Source organism: Lithobates pipiens, unplaced genomic scaffold, assembly GCF_037356315.1.
Source record: "Lithobates pipiens isolate NorthernLeopardFrog02 unplaced genomic scaffold, aLitPip1_a1.2 Scaffold_27, whole genome shotgun sequence".
In the NCBI taxonomy this organism is placed as follows: domain Eukaryota; kingdom Metazoa; phylum Chordata; class Amphibia; order Anura; family Ranidae; genus Lithobates; species Lithobates pipiens.
In genome coordinates this window covers 59169932-59185042 of record NW_027507788.1, presented here as the reverse complement: position 1 = coordinate 59185042, position 15111 = coordinate 59169932, and the positions used below count along the sequence as shown (strand labels likewise).

At 48.0% G+C, this 15111-nt stretch overlaps 1 protein-coding gene across 2 annotated transcripts in view; it reads right to left on the bottom strand.

The window, feature by feature from the left end:
* The window catches only part of PAFAH1B2 (platelet activating factor acetylhydrolase 1b catalytic subunit 2), a 60757-nt gene extending 46880 nt beyond the window's left edge, over window positions 1-13877 (bottom strand). The window contains exons 1-2 of one of the 2 annotated variants that reach the window (XM_077456981.1): window positions 13730-13833; window positions 4034-4169 (exon numbers count right to left, since the gene is read on the bottom strand). The gene's annotated coding sequence lies outside the window, so the exon portion shown is untranslated. Of the gene's footprint in view, window positions 1-4033; window positions 4170-13729 lie in introns of both variants that reach the window. The other variant, XM_077456980.1, reaches the window with a different exon arrangement.
* Between the last annotated feature and the right edge of the window lie 1234 nt (window positions 13878-15111).

Sequence of the window (15111 nt, the reverse complement as noted above, 5' to 3'; positions counted from 1 at the left end):
AGCAGCGTTGCCCCAGTCGCCAGGACACGAATTCTAGGCGCAAATGCGACCAGGCGCCCGGGGTTTGTCGAGCCCTGGGTTAGAGTGGATGTGATAGGCAAGACCCAGAGTCCCCTTTGTTTAAATTTTCTGTGTCCTTCCACTACCAGAGTGAACATTTTACCTTGGTGGGGATCAATACAAATTCTTCCAGATCTTTGTCCTTCACCTTTTCCAAGGCAAAACTCTGAAAGTGTCTTTGGTGGAACCTGGCCCACTGTATGGCCGGAATTGCTGCCGTCATAAGTCCTAATGTTGACATCACCTCCCTCACTGTAAATTTGGTGCTGGTTTGAAGAAAGGACATCCTCTGCTTCAGATCCAATATCTTTTCTTCCGGCAAGACTATCCTTTGATTTACGGATAGGATCTTGTAGCCCAAATACAGAATATTCTGTGGGGGTTGTTTTGGATTTTTCCAAACTAATTATCTACCCAAATTGATTCAGGCTGAGTTGTGTTAACTCTAAGTCCTGACAAAGTTGTTTCTCCGAGTGGGCAATGAGGAGCAAGTCGTCTAGATACGGAATGATCGATACGGACTGAAGTCTCAACGGAACTAGTGCTTCCCCGAGAACCTTGGTAAAAATCCTCGGAGAGGACGACAGACAGAGAAGTGCTCTGCACTGAAAGTGATAAACTTTGGTGTCTATCTGAATCGCCATACGAAGAAAATTCTATCATTCCTTCCTCATTGGGATATACAGATAGGCATCCCTTAAATCCAGGGTAGCTATAAACACCTCTTTTTGGAGAAGATTCCGTATAGAGTAAATGGACTCCTTACCGAAATCTTTTGTATCGGATGGAGAGATTCAGGGGTCGGAAGTTCATGATTAATCTGAACTTCGGCTTCTTTACCACAAAGACGTGCAAGTAAAAAACGCCCGCCCCCCCCCCCCCTTATTCTTGTTAAAAAACAAAAAAAAAGCCCCCCTGTTCCTGAACTGGTGTCAATGCATCTTGATCCACCATCTCCCCTATTAGTAATGGTAAGGCCCTAGCCTTTTCTGAGTGTCTTGGAAGTTTTGTAACTATACATTTTGAGGCTGTGAAATTCCAGTGCATAACCTCTTTCTATTATGTTTAAAACAAACTTGTTTGAGGTTATCTTTTTCCACTGCAGGAGAAAATTCTTTAATCTTCCTCCCACAGGGACCCTGATGTCACTAAGGTTTAGGGTTCTGACTGGGGCAGTTAAAAAGTCTACCCCCTTTTCCTTTCCCTTTTTGGCCTGTCTAGTGCTTATTGGGTTTGAAGTCCTTCTCTGTTTTTGAGGGTTCTTTTGAAGGACGAAAAAAACTTCCTCTGAAAGTTTTTCTAGTTAGTGGGAAAAGATTTCTTTTTATCCGCCGTTCTAAGGCAGTATCTAATTCAGGGCCGAAGACTAAGTCTCCTGTAAAGGGGAAACTGCACAGGCGTGTTTTGGACGCCGTGTCTCCCCCGAAGTTTTCATTCAGACTGACCTGGCTGCGACAGAAAAATGCCGCAGTCTTAGCCATAAAATTTACGGAATCAGTTGACACGTCAGAAATAAAACTTGTCGCCTTGAAAAGCATAGGGAAGGTTTTTAAAGCGGGGTTCCCATTTAAAAAAAAAAAAAAAAAACTTTTAATAATTGGACATTTACCTGTCCCAGGGTCCAGCGATGTGGGGGGATCAAAGCCCCACTCGTCTCACCCTCCGTGATTGGCCGCACAATCATCTGGGACCGGTCACGTGTTCCAGATGATTGACAAGAGGGAGGGGGCAGAGCTGGGCCCTTCCTGCGCCGAGAAGAATTGACATCATGAGCCCAGGCACTGAAGGAGGCAGGCTATGAGGGACCGCCTAGCAATAGCCATTTAGAGGCGAGTAAAAAAAAATATTTTTTTTTTTTTTTTTTTTTTAGGCACATTCATGATTTTTATTTTTGGAGTGGAACGCCACTTTAAGAGCTCCCCTCTAGGAGTGCCTGCCTTTAGGTGTTCTTGTAGTTGTGACAACCAGAACTCTAGATTTCTAGCTACACAAGAAGTGAAGAATTGAAGCATCCCAGGTCCTTTTTAAGACTACGTCTGTTTTCCTGTCCATTGGGTCCTTTAAAATTACCCATATCCTCGAAAACAAGGTCAGACTGTTTTGACACTTTGGACAGTGGGGCGTCTAGTTTCGGATTTTTATTCCAGACCGCCTCTGGGCTCTCGTCAAAGAATCTTCTTTTAAGAGAATTTGGAAAGAAAACGTTCTTGTCCGGCTCGGCCCACTCCTTACGGACAAGGTCAGAAAGCATGTTATGTATAAGGAATACTTTTTCCTTGGGCCTCATACATCTTGTCATGTCTAGACAATTGAATTTCTTCCTCAACAATTTCCAGAGTGCCATAAATAGCGCCCAACAGCTCATCCAGTTCCTCAAGGGACAGCTTGTATTTTGAGGCTTTGTTAGCTACAGCCTGATCCTCATCCTGGTCTGAGTCTGCCTCAGAGGACTCAGGGCTAACTTGGAGCCTCCTTAGCCTGAAAATAAAGAATAGATGATCTCAGCATCAAAAATACCTTTTTACCCTCTTAACACACCCGTGCTGCAACCACCAAACTGCTTATACCCGGGACAGTGAGGTATCCACCAACATGGAGTACAACAAGTCCCAGCCTTACAACTACCCACATGACAAAACCTCAATACAGGGCTTGCCCAGCAGCCTACCTGGATTTGCCTGGTGCCTGCATCCGCCAGAGTGTCCCAGGGATTAGCCTCCATGGGCCCCCCCCTCCTGCTCTGGATCCCGCCAATAGTCCGGTATTGCTGGACGCTGGTCAGGAATAGTAGGCCCAGCCTGGGCTTTCCCCTTCCTCCTTGCGCCTCTGGAGACTTGGAACCGGATGTCTCGGCGCACAGTGATGACTTGGTTCTGCTGGAAACTGCGTGTCCGGCCCCCACCGCAATTGCAGCAAGGAGGTGTGATGGACGAATCCACCTACACCGCTCCTGGGGGAACCTGCCTCACTCTGCCACTGGCACACCTCGGCACTGGAAGGAGGGGGGCAACAGGTCTGCTCCTATCATGCTGGATGGTACCTGAGCCCTAAAAGCGTAAGGTAGGAACTTCACTGGAGCCGACGGATAGGACCCAGTCCCCCTGTGCGGTCTCCACTCTCTTCAGGCAGCCCCTAAGAGATGAAGTCCATCTCCTGGTTCCTAGCAACATGTTCCTCCGACGGAGGAAACACAAATGACTGACCAAGGACTGCCTTTTGAACTGTGGCAATGTGTTTCCTGTGGCGATGGGAGGGACTCCATCTCTCAAGGGCTGTCCTGGAAGACGACTGGGGAAAAATACTGCATTTGGGCACCATATTGGTGCTATGTATCTTTACTTAATACAACCATCGACTGGAGCGCTTTAGAGTAGTTGAATAGAATTGTGGAAGCCTGCTGAAGGGAGAAATTAGGTCAGTATTACAGCTTCTTTCTCCATCCCTAGACTAGGGCTAGGTTCACACTAGCCTGCAAGGCAAAACACAAAGTGTTATCGTGCTAGAACAGTGTCAGCCCCAGCTGGGAGTAGTGTGATGTGCGTTTCAGAGCACCACACAGTTTGTTTTTTTTAAATGTATTTCAAGTATCCATTAGTGAAACCTCATTTGTTGTGCTGCTCTGTGGGGACATGCAGTGCAGAAAAATAAAGACATACAGATTTTTTCTGCACTGCAGGGCATGCCACACAATCCTTGGGGTGCAAAAGGGCCTTATAGAATAAAAAATTTGCCTGCCCTTATCCAGGGCAGAAATACTCAGGAACATAGTGAGAATGAGTCTTCAATAAATATTTAGCCCTTGCAGTGAAGGGGTAGGGGCCCACTGCAAGGGTGTAATTCAGCTTTAAAGGGGAACTAAACTTGCACTGTCTCGGCATGTCAAAAACAGATAAGGACTGTACACTTCACTGAACCTTGTACCTAGAAAACAAAAAGTCACCAGGAGCTGCAGAAAAGACTAAGTTAGACTTACCGGTGACGGTATTTCTAAGAGCCTTTCAGGACAACCCCGGAGAGAGTGTAGCTCCACCTTGTCATTAGGAAACACATGCCCACTTTAAAAACACCTCCTCTTCCTCCATGGCTTCAGTTATTGTGGCCTTCCGACACTGGAAAACAAAGCACAGAAAGCACAACACCATGGTAGAACTTAATACATTTACTAAGCATAACCTAGGGAGGGAAGTAACGGTTGTCCTGAAAGGCTCTTAGAAATACCGTCACCGGTAAGTCTAACTTAGTCTTTCTCAAATCGCCTTTCAGGACAACCCCGGAGAGGATAACCGAGAAACTTACCCTAGGGCGGGACTACTGCCTGCAGTACCTTCCTGCCGAAGGCCTGATCTGCCGCAGACAGTAGATCTAACCGGTAGTGCCGGAGAAATGTCGAATAACTGGACCAAGTGGCAGCCTTGCAGATTTGTTCAGGCGTTGCACCGGCCCTTTCAGCCCAGGAAACTGCCGTGGATCTAGTAGAGTGAACAGCAATACCTGAGGGAGGTATTTCTCCTTTTGCTTTATAGGCTTCTGTTATAGCCAACTTAAGCCACCTACCCAGCGTACTTTTAGAAGCTTTCTCCCCCTTGCGTGATCCAGAAAATATCACAAAACGGGCGTTTGATTTTCTAAAATCTTTAGTCATTTTCAGAAACTGTAATAGACACCTTCTCACATCCAATGTGTGAAAAACTTCCTCTCCTGCATTCGCTGGGGTTGCAGAGAATGTAGGTAACACTATTTCCTGTGATCGATGAAAAGCTGAGGATACTTTCGGTAGGAATGCTGGATCCGTCCTCAGTACCACCCTGTCCTGATAAACTCTAAGGAAGGGTTCTGTAATAGCTAGAGCTTGGAGCTCGCTGACTCTCCTAGCCGAGGTGATGGCCACCAAAAAGATTGTTTTTAAAACCACCTTCTGTAAAGAAGCTTCTTGTAAGGGTTCAAACGGTGCTCCTGAGAGACCCTGTAAAACTGTAGACAAATCCCAACTGGGAAAGTCTTTAAGGGCTACTGGTCTACTTCGAGCAAGAGCGCTAAAAAATCTAGAAATTAAAGTTTCTTTAGATAAAGTCTTTTCAAAGAAAACTGATAAGGCAGCCACCTGAGTCTTCAGGGTACTGGCTGCGAGACCCTTCTCCATTCCTTCATGGAGAAACTCCAAGACGGACACCGTGCTCCTGACCTTGAGCTCTCTAGAACTACACCAGGAGTTGAACTTTTTCCAGACTTTCATGTAAATTGCCTGTGTAACTGCCTTCCTGCTAGACAGCAGGGTCTTTACTACTTTATCTGAGAGACCTTTGGCTTTTAATAGGTCCTCCTCAGAAACCAGGCGGTTAGCTGTAGAAGTTCCACCTCTGGATGATTTACTGTCCCCTGGGATAACAAATCTTTTCTGAGTGGTAACCTCCATGGGGGCTTCGAGGCTAGGTTTCGAAGACCTGCGAACCAAGGCCTTTTTGGCCAAAAAGGAGTGACTAGTATTAAGTCTGTCCCTTCTTCCCTGAATTTCCTCAGCACTAGTGGAATTAGAGGAAAGGGGGGAAAGGCGTAGCACAGCTGGTAGTGCCAGGGGTGAGCAAATGCATCCAACCCTATTGATGCATCTCCTCGGTGAAGAGAAAATAATCTGTCCACCTTTGAGTTCTGCTGGCTGGCAAAAAGGTCTACCTGTGGAACCCCCCAAGCCTCGGAGATCATCAGGAACACTTCCTGATTCAGGCTCCATTCTGCCTCTAGCAATTTGCGCCTGCTTAGGAGGTCCGCAAACAAATTCTGAGAGCCCTTCAGATGCACTGCCGATAGTGAGGCTGTGTTCTGCTCTGCCCAGGCTAACAACAGATTGGCCAACTCCATCAAGCTCCTGCTCCTGGTTCCCCCTTGCTTCATAATGTAGGTAACCGTTGTTGTGTTGTCTGACAACACCTGGACATGGTGACCTCTCAAATTCTGCTGAAAGGCCACCAAACCCAGAAAGATCGCCTTCAACTCCCTCCAGTTGGATGATCTTTGAGCTTCCTGCTTGGACCAGACCCCCTGAGATGTCTGACCATCCAGGTGGGCCCCCCAGCCCCAGGCACTTGCGTCTGTGGTAAGACGCTTGTCCACAGGAAAGGTCCACACCAGGCCCCTTGAGAGGTTTGCCTGGTCTCTCCACCACCAAAGAGCCCTTTTCGTCCTTGACAACATTTTTAACTGCTTTTCCAAAGGATCCTGATAGGACCAGCTTGACAGAACCTCCCTCTGAAGGGGTCTGGAATGGAACCTGGCCCACTGAACAGCCGGGATTGCCGCCGTAAGCAGGCCCAGAACTGCCATAGCCGTCCTGACTGAGACTGCCTGGTTGCTTTGTATCCGCTGTACAGCTAGCTGCAACTTTTCCTGTTTTTCCAGCGACAGGAAAACTTTCTGGAGAATCGAGTTTAACGTATACCCCAGAAATTTCATTTCCTGTGAAGGGGTCAGGTTCGACTTCTCTAGATTTAGAAGCCACCCCAGGCCCTCGAAGGTGAGACTGGGCCCTCTGGAGATTGACTAGGACCTGCTCCCTGGAGTCCGCAAAAAACAAAAGGTCGTCCAGATAAGGGACGACTGGAATCCCCTTCAACTTCAGGGGCTCCAAAGCCTCTGCCATAATCTTCGTAAAGACCCTGGGAGAGGACGAGAGTCCGAATGGCAGAGCCCTGAATTGGAGGTGCCATACCGAACTCCCCACCTTCAATGCCAGGCGCAGGAACTGCTGCGATGCCTGATGAATGGGTATATGAAGGTAGGCATCCCTTAGATCCAGGGATGCCATGAAGCATTCTGGGGTCAACAACTTTGTGATGGAAAAAAATGTATCCATCCTGAAATGTTTGTACTGAATGAACCTGTTCAGAACTTTCAGATTCAGGATTAAACGGTACTTCCCTGAGGGTTTTTTCACCAGAAAAATATGTGAATAAAAACCCCTGCCCTGCTGGTTTACTGGGACTTGAATCGGAACCTCTTGCTATATCAGCTCCTGTAACAAAAGCTTCATTGCAGAGGCCTTCTCCTGATCCCTTGGCAATGTTGTCAAATAAAACCTGCTCGGGGGTGGTTCTGAAAATTCCAACCTGTACCCCTGATCGACAATACTCTTCACGAACAGATTTGGAGACAGCCTGTCCCATTGTTCGCGAAAAGCTGACAGTCTCCCCCCCACTGGGGAGATATTGTCACTTGCTCTTAGGGGACTGCTCTGGGGAGATCTAAAGAGGACTCCACCCTTGCCTTTGCCCTTCTGTGAACCCCATCTGCTCTTGCGATCCTGGTCTTTTTTATGGGACTGCTGAAAAGCACGAAAATTCTTTTTGGCAACCTGCTTTTTCTTAGCTGGAAAAGCCTTCTTTTTATCGGCTGTCCTATCCAGCACAGACTCTAAATCGGGTCCAAAGAGCAAGTCACCCGAGAAGGGCAGACCACACAGCTTGACCTTAGAAGCAGTGTCCCCAGACCATGTTTTCAGCCAAACTGCTCTCCTGGCTGAATTTACAAGAGCCGAAGACCTGGCAGCCAGTTTAACCGATTCTGCTGATGCATCCGCCATATATTTGACTGCATTCAGGATCAGTGGAAAGGACTCTAAGAGATCCTTGCGGGGTGTCCCCGCTTCAATATGGCTCTTCAGCTTCTCTACCCAACATTCCAGATTCCTGGCCACTACCGTAGCTGCCATAGCTGGTTTTAGACTGACTGACACAGCATCCCAAGCCTTTTTAAGGATGGAGTCAGCTTTTTTGTCCATTGGGTCTTTAAGGATCCCCATATCCTCAAAGGCTAGATCCGTTTGTCTGGATACCTGTGAGAAAGCTGCATCGACTCTGGGTTTTTTGTTCCAAACCTCTGAGTCTTTATCTTCGAAGGGAAACCTTCTCTTGAGAGCTTTAGAGAAGAAAGGGGCTTTTTCTGGGTCCTTCCACTCTTTTCTCACTGAATCTGAGAGAACCCTGTGGACTGGGAAAACTCTCAGTTTTGTTTCGTCCAACCCCTGGTATATTTTGTCATGAACTGACAGTTGTACTTTTTCTTCTTGAATTTCTAGAGTAGTGTAGATTGCTTTAAGAATGTCATCTACTTCCTCTAGTGATAGCTTGTATTTAGAGCCCCTGCTATCTTCTTCCTCTTCCTCCTCCTCAGAATCCCTGAAGGAGATGAGAGTACTACCCCCTTTGTCTCCAGAATCCTCGGTATCCACCTGTCTGGACGACGACGCCCTGGGGCTGGGCGGTAAGTTCTGAGGCTCGGTCTGTGCGGGAGGGTTTTGTATCAGGATGGACCTGACTGAACTCAAGGAGTTTGTCAGCTCTTTAACCGAAGAAAACAAATCCTTATATTGCTGGGATGTTTCCTCTTCCACCAATTCTCTGATACAATTTCTGCACATTGCCTTCTGCCATGAATCTCTGAGGGGGGTCTTGCAAGAAGGACATTTTCTCTGACCTGGTCTAGTGATTCCTAGTGATTTTTCCTGAAACGACATGTAGGCTTAACTCACTAAAAGCTCTCAACAACCAGTCGCTTAACACCAAGCCAGTGCAGAGACCCACCACCAAACAGACCACTAGTGAGACCCCAGAACTAGGCTGCAAAAGGTCAGAGCGAAGTCACCTCTGACCTGCAGCGACAGGCCCCCAAGAGGGGGGAACAGACAAAGACATAGCCCAACAGTGAAGCAGAGGGTGCCAGTGCACCTTACGTACCTGGGCTGGACCGGTGCTAGGGGCGCCTGTCTCCGCCATAGCTGGCTTACACTCCTCCATCGCTGAGTAAGGCAGCTATCACAAACAGCTCCGTCATTTTTTAAATTTTCCCGGCCGCCGCGTCATCAGGGCCGGCCGGAAGCGGAAGAACACGGTCACCTGACCCGCCCCATGATCCCTGTGTTCCAGGCGCTTGAACCACGGCGCCACGCCCCCTCAGAGCGCCTGCGCGTCACCGTAAACGCCGCTGTCGCCGCCCGGGACCCGGCGCCGAAAACGGAGCCACGCCGCTGACCTGCAGCGACCTCCGCCAGCGACAGAACCCTCCCTGTGCTAAATCAGCGGACACCGGGCACCCGACGCGGCACTCCGAGGGTCCTTACTCCCATGAGACGGCGGGACCAGGAGCTCCAGGAGTCCTCCCCCACTAGAGATGCTGCTGGGGGTCAAAGAAAAAAACAACCTGTAGCTAAGGTAAGCCTTACTCCTCTGCAGAGAGTGTAGCTCTCCCTGGTTCAGGCACATGCTTCCTCTAAGGAGGAAACACAATAACTGAAGCCATGGAGGAAGAGGAGGTGTTTTTAAAGTGGGCATGTGTTTCCTAATGACAAGGTGGAGCTACACTCTCTCCGGGGTTGTCCTGAAAGGCGATTTGAGAAATATTTTTTTATAAGGTTTATTGACTCTGTGTGCATGGCACAGTCCTAATCTATTCTCATTAGTGATGAGCTCAGTCATGTTCACATTCTACACCAGTCTGTCTCCACCTGAGTGAGCCCCCAAGGAAGCTTTCAGTGTAATGAAGACTAGAGGTATTGAAAATAATTGTGGAATTGATGCATCGCGATGCAGCCTTAAACGATTCTGCATCGATGCAGAGAACGGCTACATCACGATTTAATCAATGACGCCATCGGCCCCTGTCAAAGTCCTCCCCTTCCTGCCTAAATTTACATGTGTGATCACACACAACGGGAATATCCTGCTGTGACACTGACCTTGGATCTGAAACGCTCGGCGGCTGCTGTAACTGCTGCCTCCTAGACTGGCTCCTAGGATAGACGGCACACTGATCCAATGCCGGAAAAAAATGTTTTCATTTAAAAATTGTATTTTGTGCACCAGTAAGGACAAAACAGATCCCAATGCTGGGAAATGTAATCAGTGTGACGTGTATCATAGGAGCCAGTCTAGGAGGCAGGATTTTGTTACAGTGGCCGCCGGGCAATTCAAATCCAAGCTTTGTGTAACAGCAGGAGATCGCTTCTCTGTGTGAACCAGGTACTGATGAAGATGCATTGATGGGCACTTGTATACTGCACCAATGGGCACTGGTGAGGATGCACCGATGGCCACATATAAGGCGACTCATTGACAGATAATCATAATCAAATTGAATTGCGAGACCAGTGAAGATGCACACGTCTACTAGGGACAGACTAGAATCTGAACATGCCGGAACTCATCCCTGCCTGGCAAATTGCTTGAGGCAGTGTAAAGCCTTGATCACATGGTTATACCTAAAGTGGAAGTTCATGCAGAATCTAAAATCCCTGCATCTATAGACTTCAGGGATCTAACACTAACCTCTCTATCCCTGTAAAGAAAAAAACAGTATACATACCTTTTTGGAAGCCGATCTAACCCACTCCGACCGCTTAGCTGGCAGAGGAGATGGAGGACAACAGAAGTCCCATATTAACTCTATAGGTGACGTCACTTTTCATTCATTTCACAGCTGTTGTCGTCTGTGTCCTCTGCAGTGCTTCCAGCGTTGGAGATCAGGTCGGTGGGGGTCAAATCGGCTTCCAAACAATTTGGGGATGACCCCTTCCTTTTCCAACATGACTTGTGCACCAGTGCACAAAGCAAATTCCATAGAGACATGCACAGAGTCCTGATAGAACACCTTTGGGATGAATTAGAGCCAGGCCTTCTAGTTCAACATCAGTGCCTGACCTCACAAATGCGCTTCTGGAAGAATGGTCAAACATTCCCATAGACACACTCCTAAACCTTGTGGACAGCCTTCCCAGAAGAGTTGAAGCAGTTATAGCTGTAAAGGCTGGGCCAACTCAATATTGAACCCTACAGCCTAAGACTGGGATGCCCAATACTTTTGGTGATATAGTGTTGCGCAAGCCAATCAATATAAGCTTATTGGAATTTTTTCCAAAAATATGTAGCAGAATATATATTGGCCTACATTTATAAAGACATTTAATTTTTAAAGAAGTCCAGCCTGAGTTTGTTTGTCTGGGCTTCTTCTGTGTGTCTTCTCCTAAGGTCTGAATTCCGCTCTCTGCTGACATCACAGGAATGAGCCCAGGCACTGTGTCATCATGACAATAAAGTCTGGATCCGCCAGGTGCCTGGACTGATGCATGTCTCAGCCTCTCAGTGAGCCAGTGAGAGACTGAGACGGACGCTCCCCGCTCCTCCACAGCGCAGCTCTCCAGTGAGCATTGAGGAACAGAGAAGAGAGCTGCTGATTGACAGTCAGCAGCTCTCCTCTCGGGGGTCTGTCAGAACCGAGCCATCGGCGATGTGCGATCACTCGGTTCTCAGTGTAGAGACACCCTGGACCGATGCTGCATCCACCTAGGTAAGTATGGGGGAAAAAAAGTATGGGGGAAAAAAAAAACCTTACTTCTCTTTTTAACTTTTTAATTGGAAATATGTTTTATAAGTAAAAAAAAATACATTTTAAATAAAGAATTTTTAAACAAAATTAGGGTCACAGCTCATCAATGCACCCTGCTCAATGCCCATCTGTAGCCTATAAATTGACCAACAATGCAGCCTGTTCAGTGCCCATCTGCAGCCTATAAATTGACCAACAATGAACCCTGCTCAGTGCCCATCTGCAGCCTATAAATTGACCAACAATGAAGCCTGCTCAGTGCCCATCTGCAGCCTATAAATTGACCAACAATGCAGCCTGCTCAGTGCCCATCTGCAGCCTATAAATTGACCAACAATGCAGCCTGCTCAGTGCCCATCTGCAGCCTATAAATTGACCAACAATGCACCCTGCTCAGTGCCCATCTGCAGCCTATAAATTGACCAACAATGCAGCCTGCTCAGTGCCCATCTGCAGCCTATAAATTGACCAACAATGCAGCCTGCTCAGTGCCCATCTGCAGCCTATAAATTGACCAACAATGCAGCCTGTTCAGCTCCCATCTGCAGCCTCACCTTTCCCATTATTGCAGCCTTGCCAGTGTTGGATTATCTCTGTTGTCTCAGAGGGAAGAGGAGGAGCGAGCACCGCTGAATTACACAGAGCCGCGATCTCCTGTGTACCCGGCACTGTCACTCACAGCCACGCCTCCTGGCCCTGCTCTTATGATAGACAGAACAGTGGCCCAATGCAGGGCCAGGAGGCGTGGCTGTGAGTGATGGAGTGCCAGGTACACAGGAGATGGGGGCTCTATATAATTCAGCGGTGCTCGCTCCTCTTCCCTCAGAGACAGCAGGGATTGGTGTATAGCACACACCCACGATTTTCCCCTGATTTTAAGGGGGGAAAAGTGCATGTTAAATGCCCATAAATACGGTACATAAGATTTGTGTACACAGCATTGCATGACCAAATAATTGTCAGTTAAAGTAACGCAGTGCCAAAAAGTAAAAAATGGCCTGGTCATGAAGGGAGTAAATCTTCCAGAGGGCAAGTGGTTAAAGTGATACTAAGCCCCTCTTCACACTGAATACGGCTTTGATATCATGCTACTTCAGCACGGTTTCAAGGCCACCAGTCAGTGTGATTTAATTTGTGGCTTGTCGACATTTGTGCAAAATCGCCGATTTGAACGGTTCCACAGGCACAAACAGGGTGCGACTTGTCATGCTATTTGGAACTCTCAAACTGCATGACAAGTCACACCTGTGTGAATGGGGGCTTAAGGTTTTTTTTCTTTGAAATAGAAAAAGATTTTATACTTACCTGCTCTGTGCAAAGACATTGCACAGAGCACTCCCTTACCTCCTCTTCTGGAGTCCCCTATCGGCGATCTCTGCTACTCCTTTCTTCCGGGTGCCAGGGGGGCATGCTCCCGATCTGGGCTGTGTGCATCCATAGACACAAACAGAGATGGTAAGCCCCACCTCTGCACAAAATCTGACTGACAGCAGCAGGAGCCTACGAGTCCCACTGCTCTCAGAGTCTCCTGGGGGGATTGGAGCCGCAGATGAGACTGTTCTGGATCATGAGAAGACTCAGGTGTTTGTGAACAGGGGTAACGGTTCTCAGCTGATATCTTCTAAATGTCGGTCGTCCTGTGGGGGGATGACATCACTCCTGTATATGTGCAGGGGGCCATCAACCCGCCACTATGAGACCGGCCTGGCACTGTAAGCTGAGCTGTGCATGCGCAGCTCAGTTCACAATCCAGAGGAGACGTCAAGCAAGCAGGTAGGGACATTTTATTACTGCTTGTCTATTTTATGATAAAAGCCAGCCTGCTCTCAGTTTTTACAGCAGGACTTCAGTTCTGCTTTATTTCAGGGAATACGTTAAGATAAAAATAAACATTTTGACTTTAGAACCACTTTAATATGGCTTCTGTGGCCCAGGCGGCCAGTCCCCCGGCTACTACGTGTATATACGTGGCTGGGGATGCCATGAGGACCATGACCAATGCCAGCATAGGGGAGGAGGAGAGGTACACATGAACACAGCCCCTATAGGGTGCACAGCACAGGGTGGGGATGGAGGAAGACATTTGCTTGTTTGTTTTCTTTAATGACAGGTTTCTTTTATCCCTGGCTGTGCCTGGTTCTCTATCAGCTCAGCCTCCTCTCCATACATCACACCTCACATCCTCAATGAGGCCTCTGATCAGCTGGACGAGCACACAGCACTACCACCATAAGAGCCCCCTCCCAGCCCGGTCCTCCCATCGGCACCACTCTACCACCAATCCCCTGACTTTACTCACTCGGTGCTCCGGTAACTCCACCCCTTCCGGTCTAAGAGCCCCCGGTGCTGCTCTTGCTGGCGCGACCGTCGCCTTTACGCAACTTCCGTTTGTGCCAGTTACGAAGCGCTAGACCAATGAGAGGCGGCGGAAGTGGCGTGTCCCCGAGCGCCGGAAAGGACCGGAAGTCCTGGATGGTAGCGGATAGAGAGTGAGGCGACGTACGGGTGGGGGTTGTTTGAGGCTGGCTGAGCCTCAGTAAAGGCGAAGAGCCGGTTATCCCAGCCTGGAGGTGCTTCGTGTATGTGCGTACTGCCAGACAGGTCATTGTTTCCGGAGTCTCTATCACCCGGACATTCATTTAATAGAAATGCTCCAAGGAGGTTCCATGCGCGTTTAATGGCCCATTCCAGGCAGGAAGACAAAGCATGGCTCCCAACTGGCCCTCATTTGAGGCACTGTCCCTCTTTCCTCATTTTGGTCTGATCTTTATAGTTGTATATAAAATGCACTTTTTGTTATCTTTTAACACGTGTTTCCTAGTGCTAAATCTATCATCCAATTTCTAAATTGCTGTATTTGTACATTTCAAAAGCCAATATAAAGGAATAATAGTAGAAAAAAAAGCAGTTGTGGCTTTAACCTTTTTTTTTGTATAATTCTCCTTTAAGGGGGCGTGTCCTATGCCTACATACCTTTGCTAATAGGTGTCCCTCACTTCCACCTCAGAAGGAGATATAGACAAATGACCCTTGTAGCAGACGTTCATATTTTTACTGCATGTTACTCCTCGCCCTCCACCCCCTTTTCTGGAAATTGTATTATTTGAGGAGGGAGGGGAACCTCTTCTGCCTGTGCTTCATCTTCTCTTCCTTAGGTACAAATGTCCCCACCATCTCCTCCTGGACACAGAACTCGCCCATCCGAGAAGGATTCAGGGTTATGTACAGCAGTGCTCCTCATCCGCAGTCCTCAAGTACCCCCCGCGTGCCATGTTTTGGGAACTTTCCTTGCATAAAATAGCTCTTATCAATACCATGTCATTGATGTTGATTTAAAGTAGCTGTGCAAAGTGAAGGCAAACCTGAAAACATGGCCTGTTGGGGTGTACTTGAGGACTGAGGTTGAGAACCACTGATGTAGCGCACACTGTACGTGCAGTGTCATCAGGGGGTTAGGTTCTAGGACCCAGTGGAGACAGCCAGGCTCCTGATGGCATCTGCTAAGATGTGCTTTAGGCTGGATTCAAACCTATACGTTTTTTGTGCGTTTTGCAGATTTGCACTGCAGATCCTGTTCCATAGGAAACAATGTTAAATGGACTGTAGTGCAAAATGCAAAAAGCACTAAAACTGCATAGGTGTGAATACAGCCTTACAGAGGATTTGGGCAGATCACAGCAG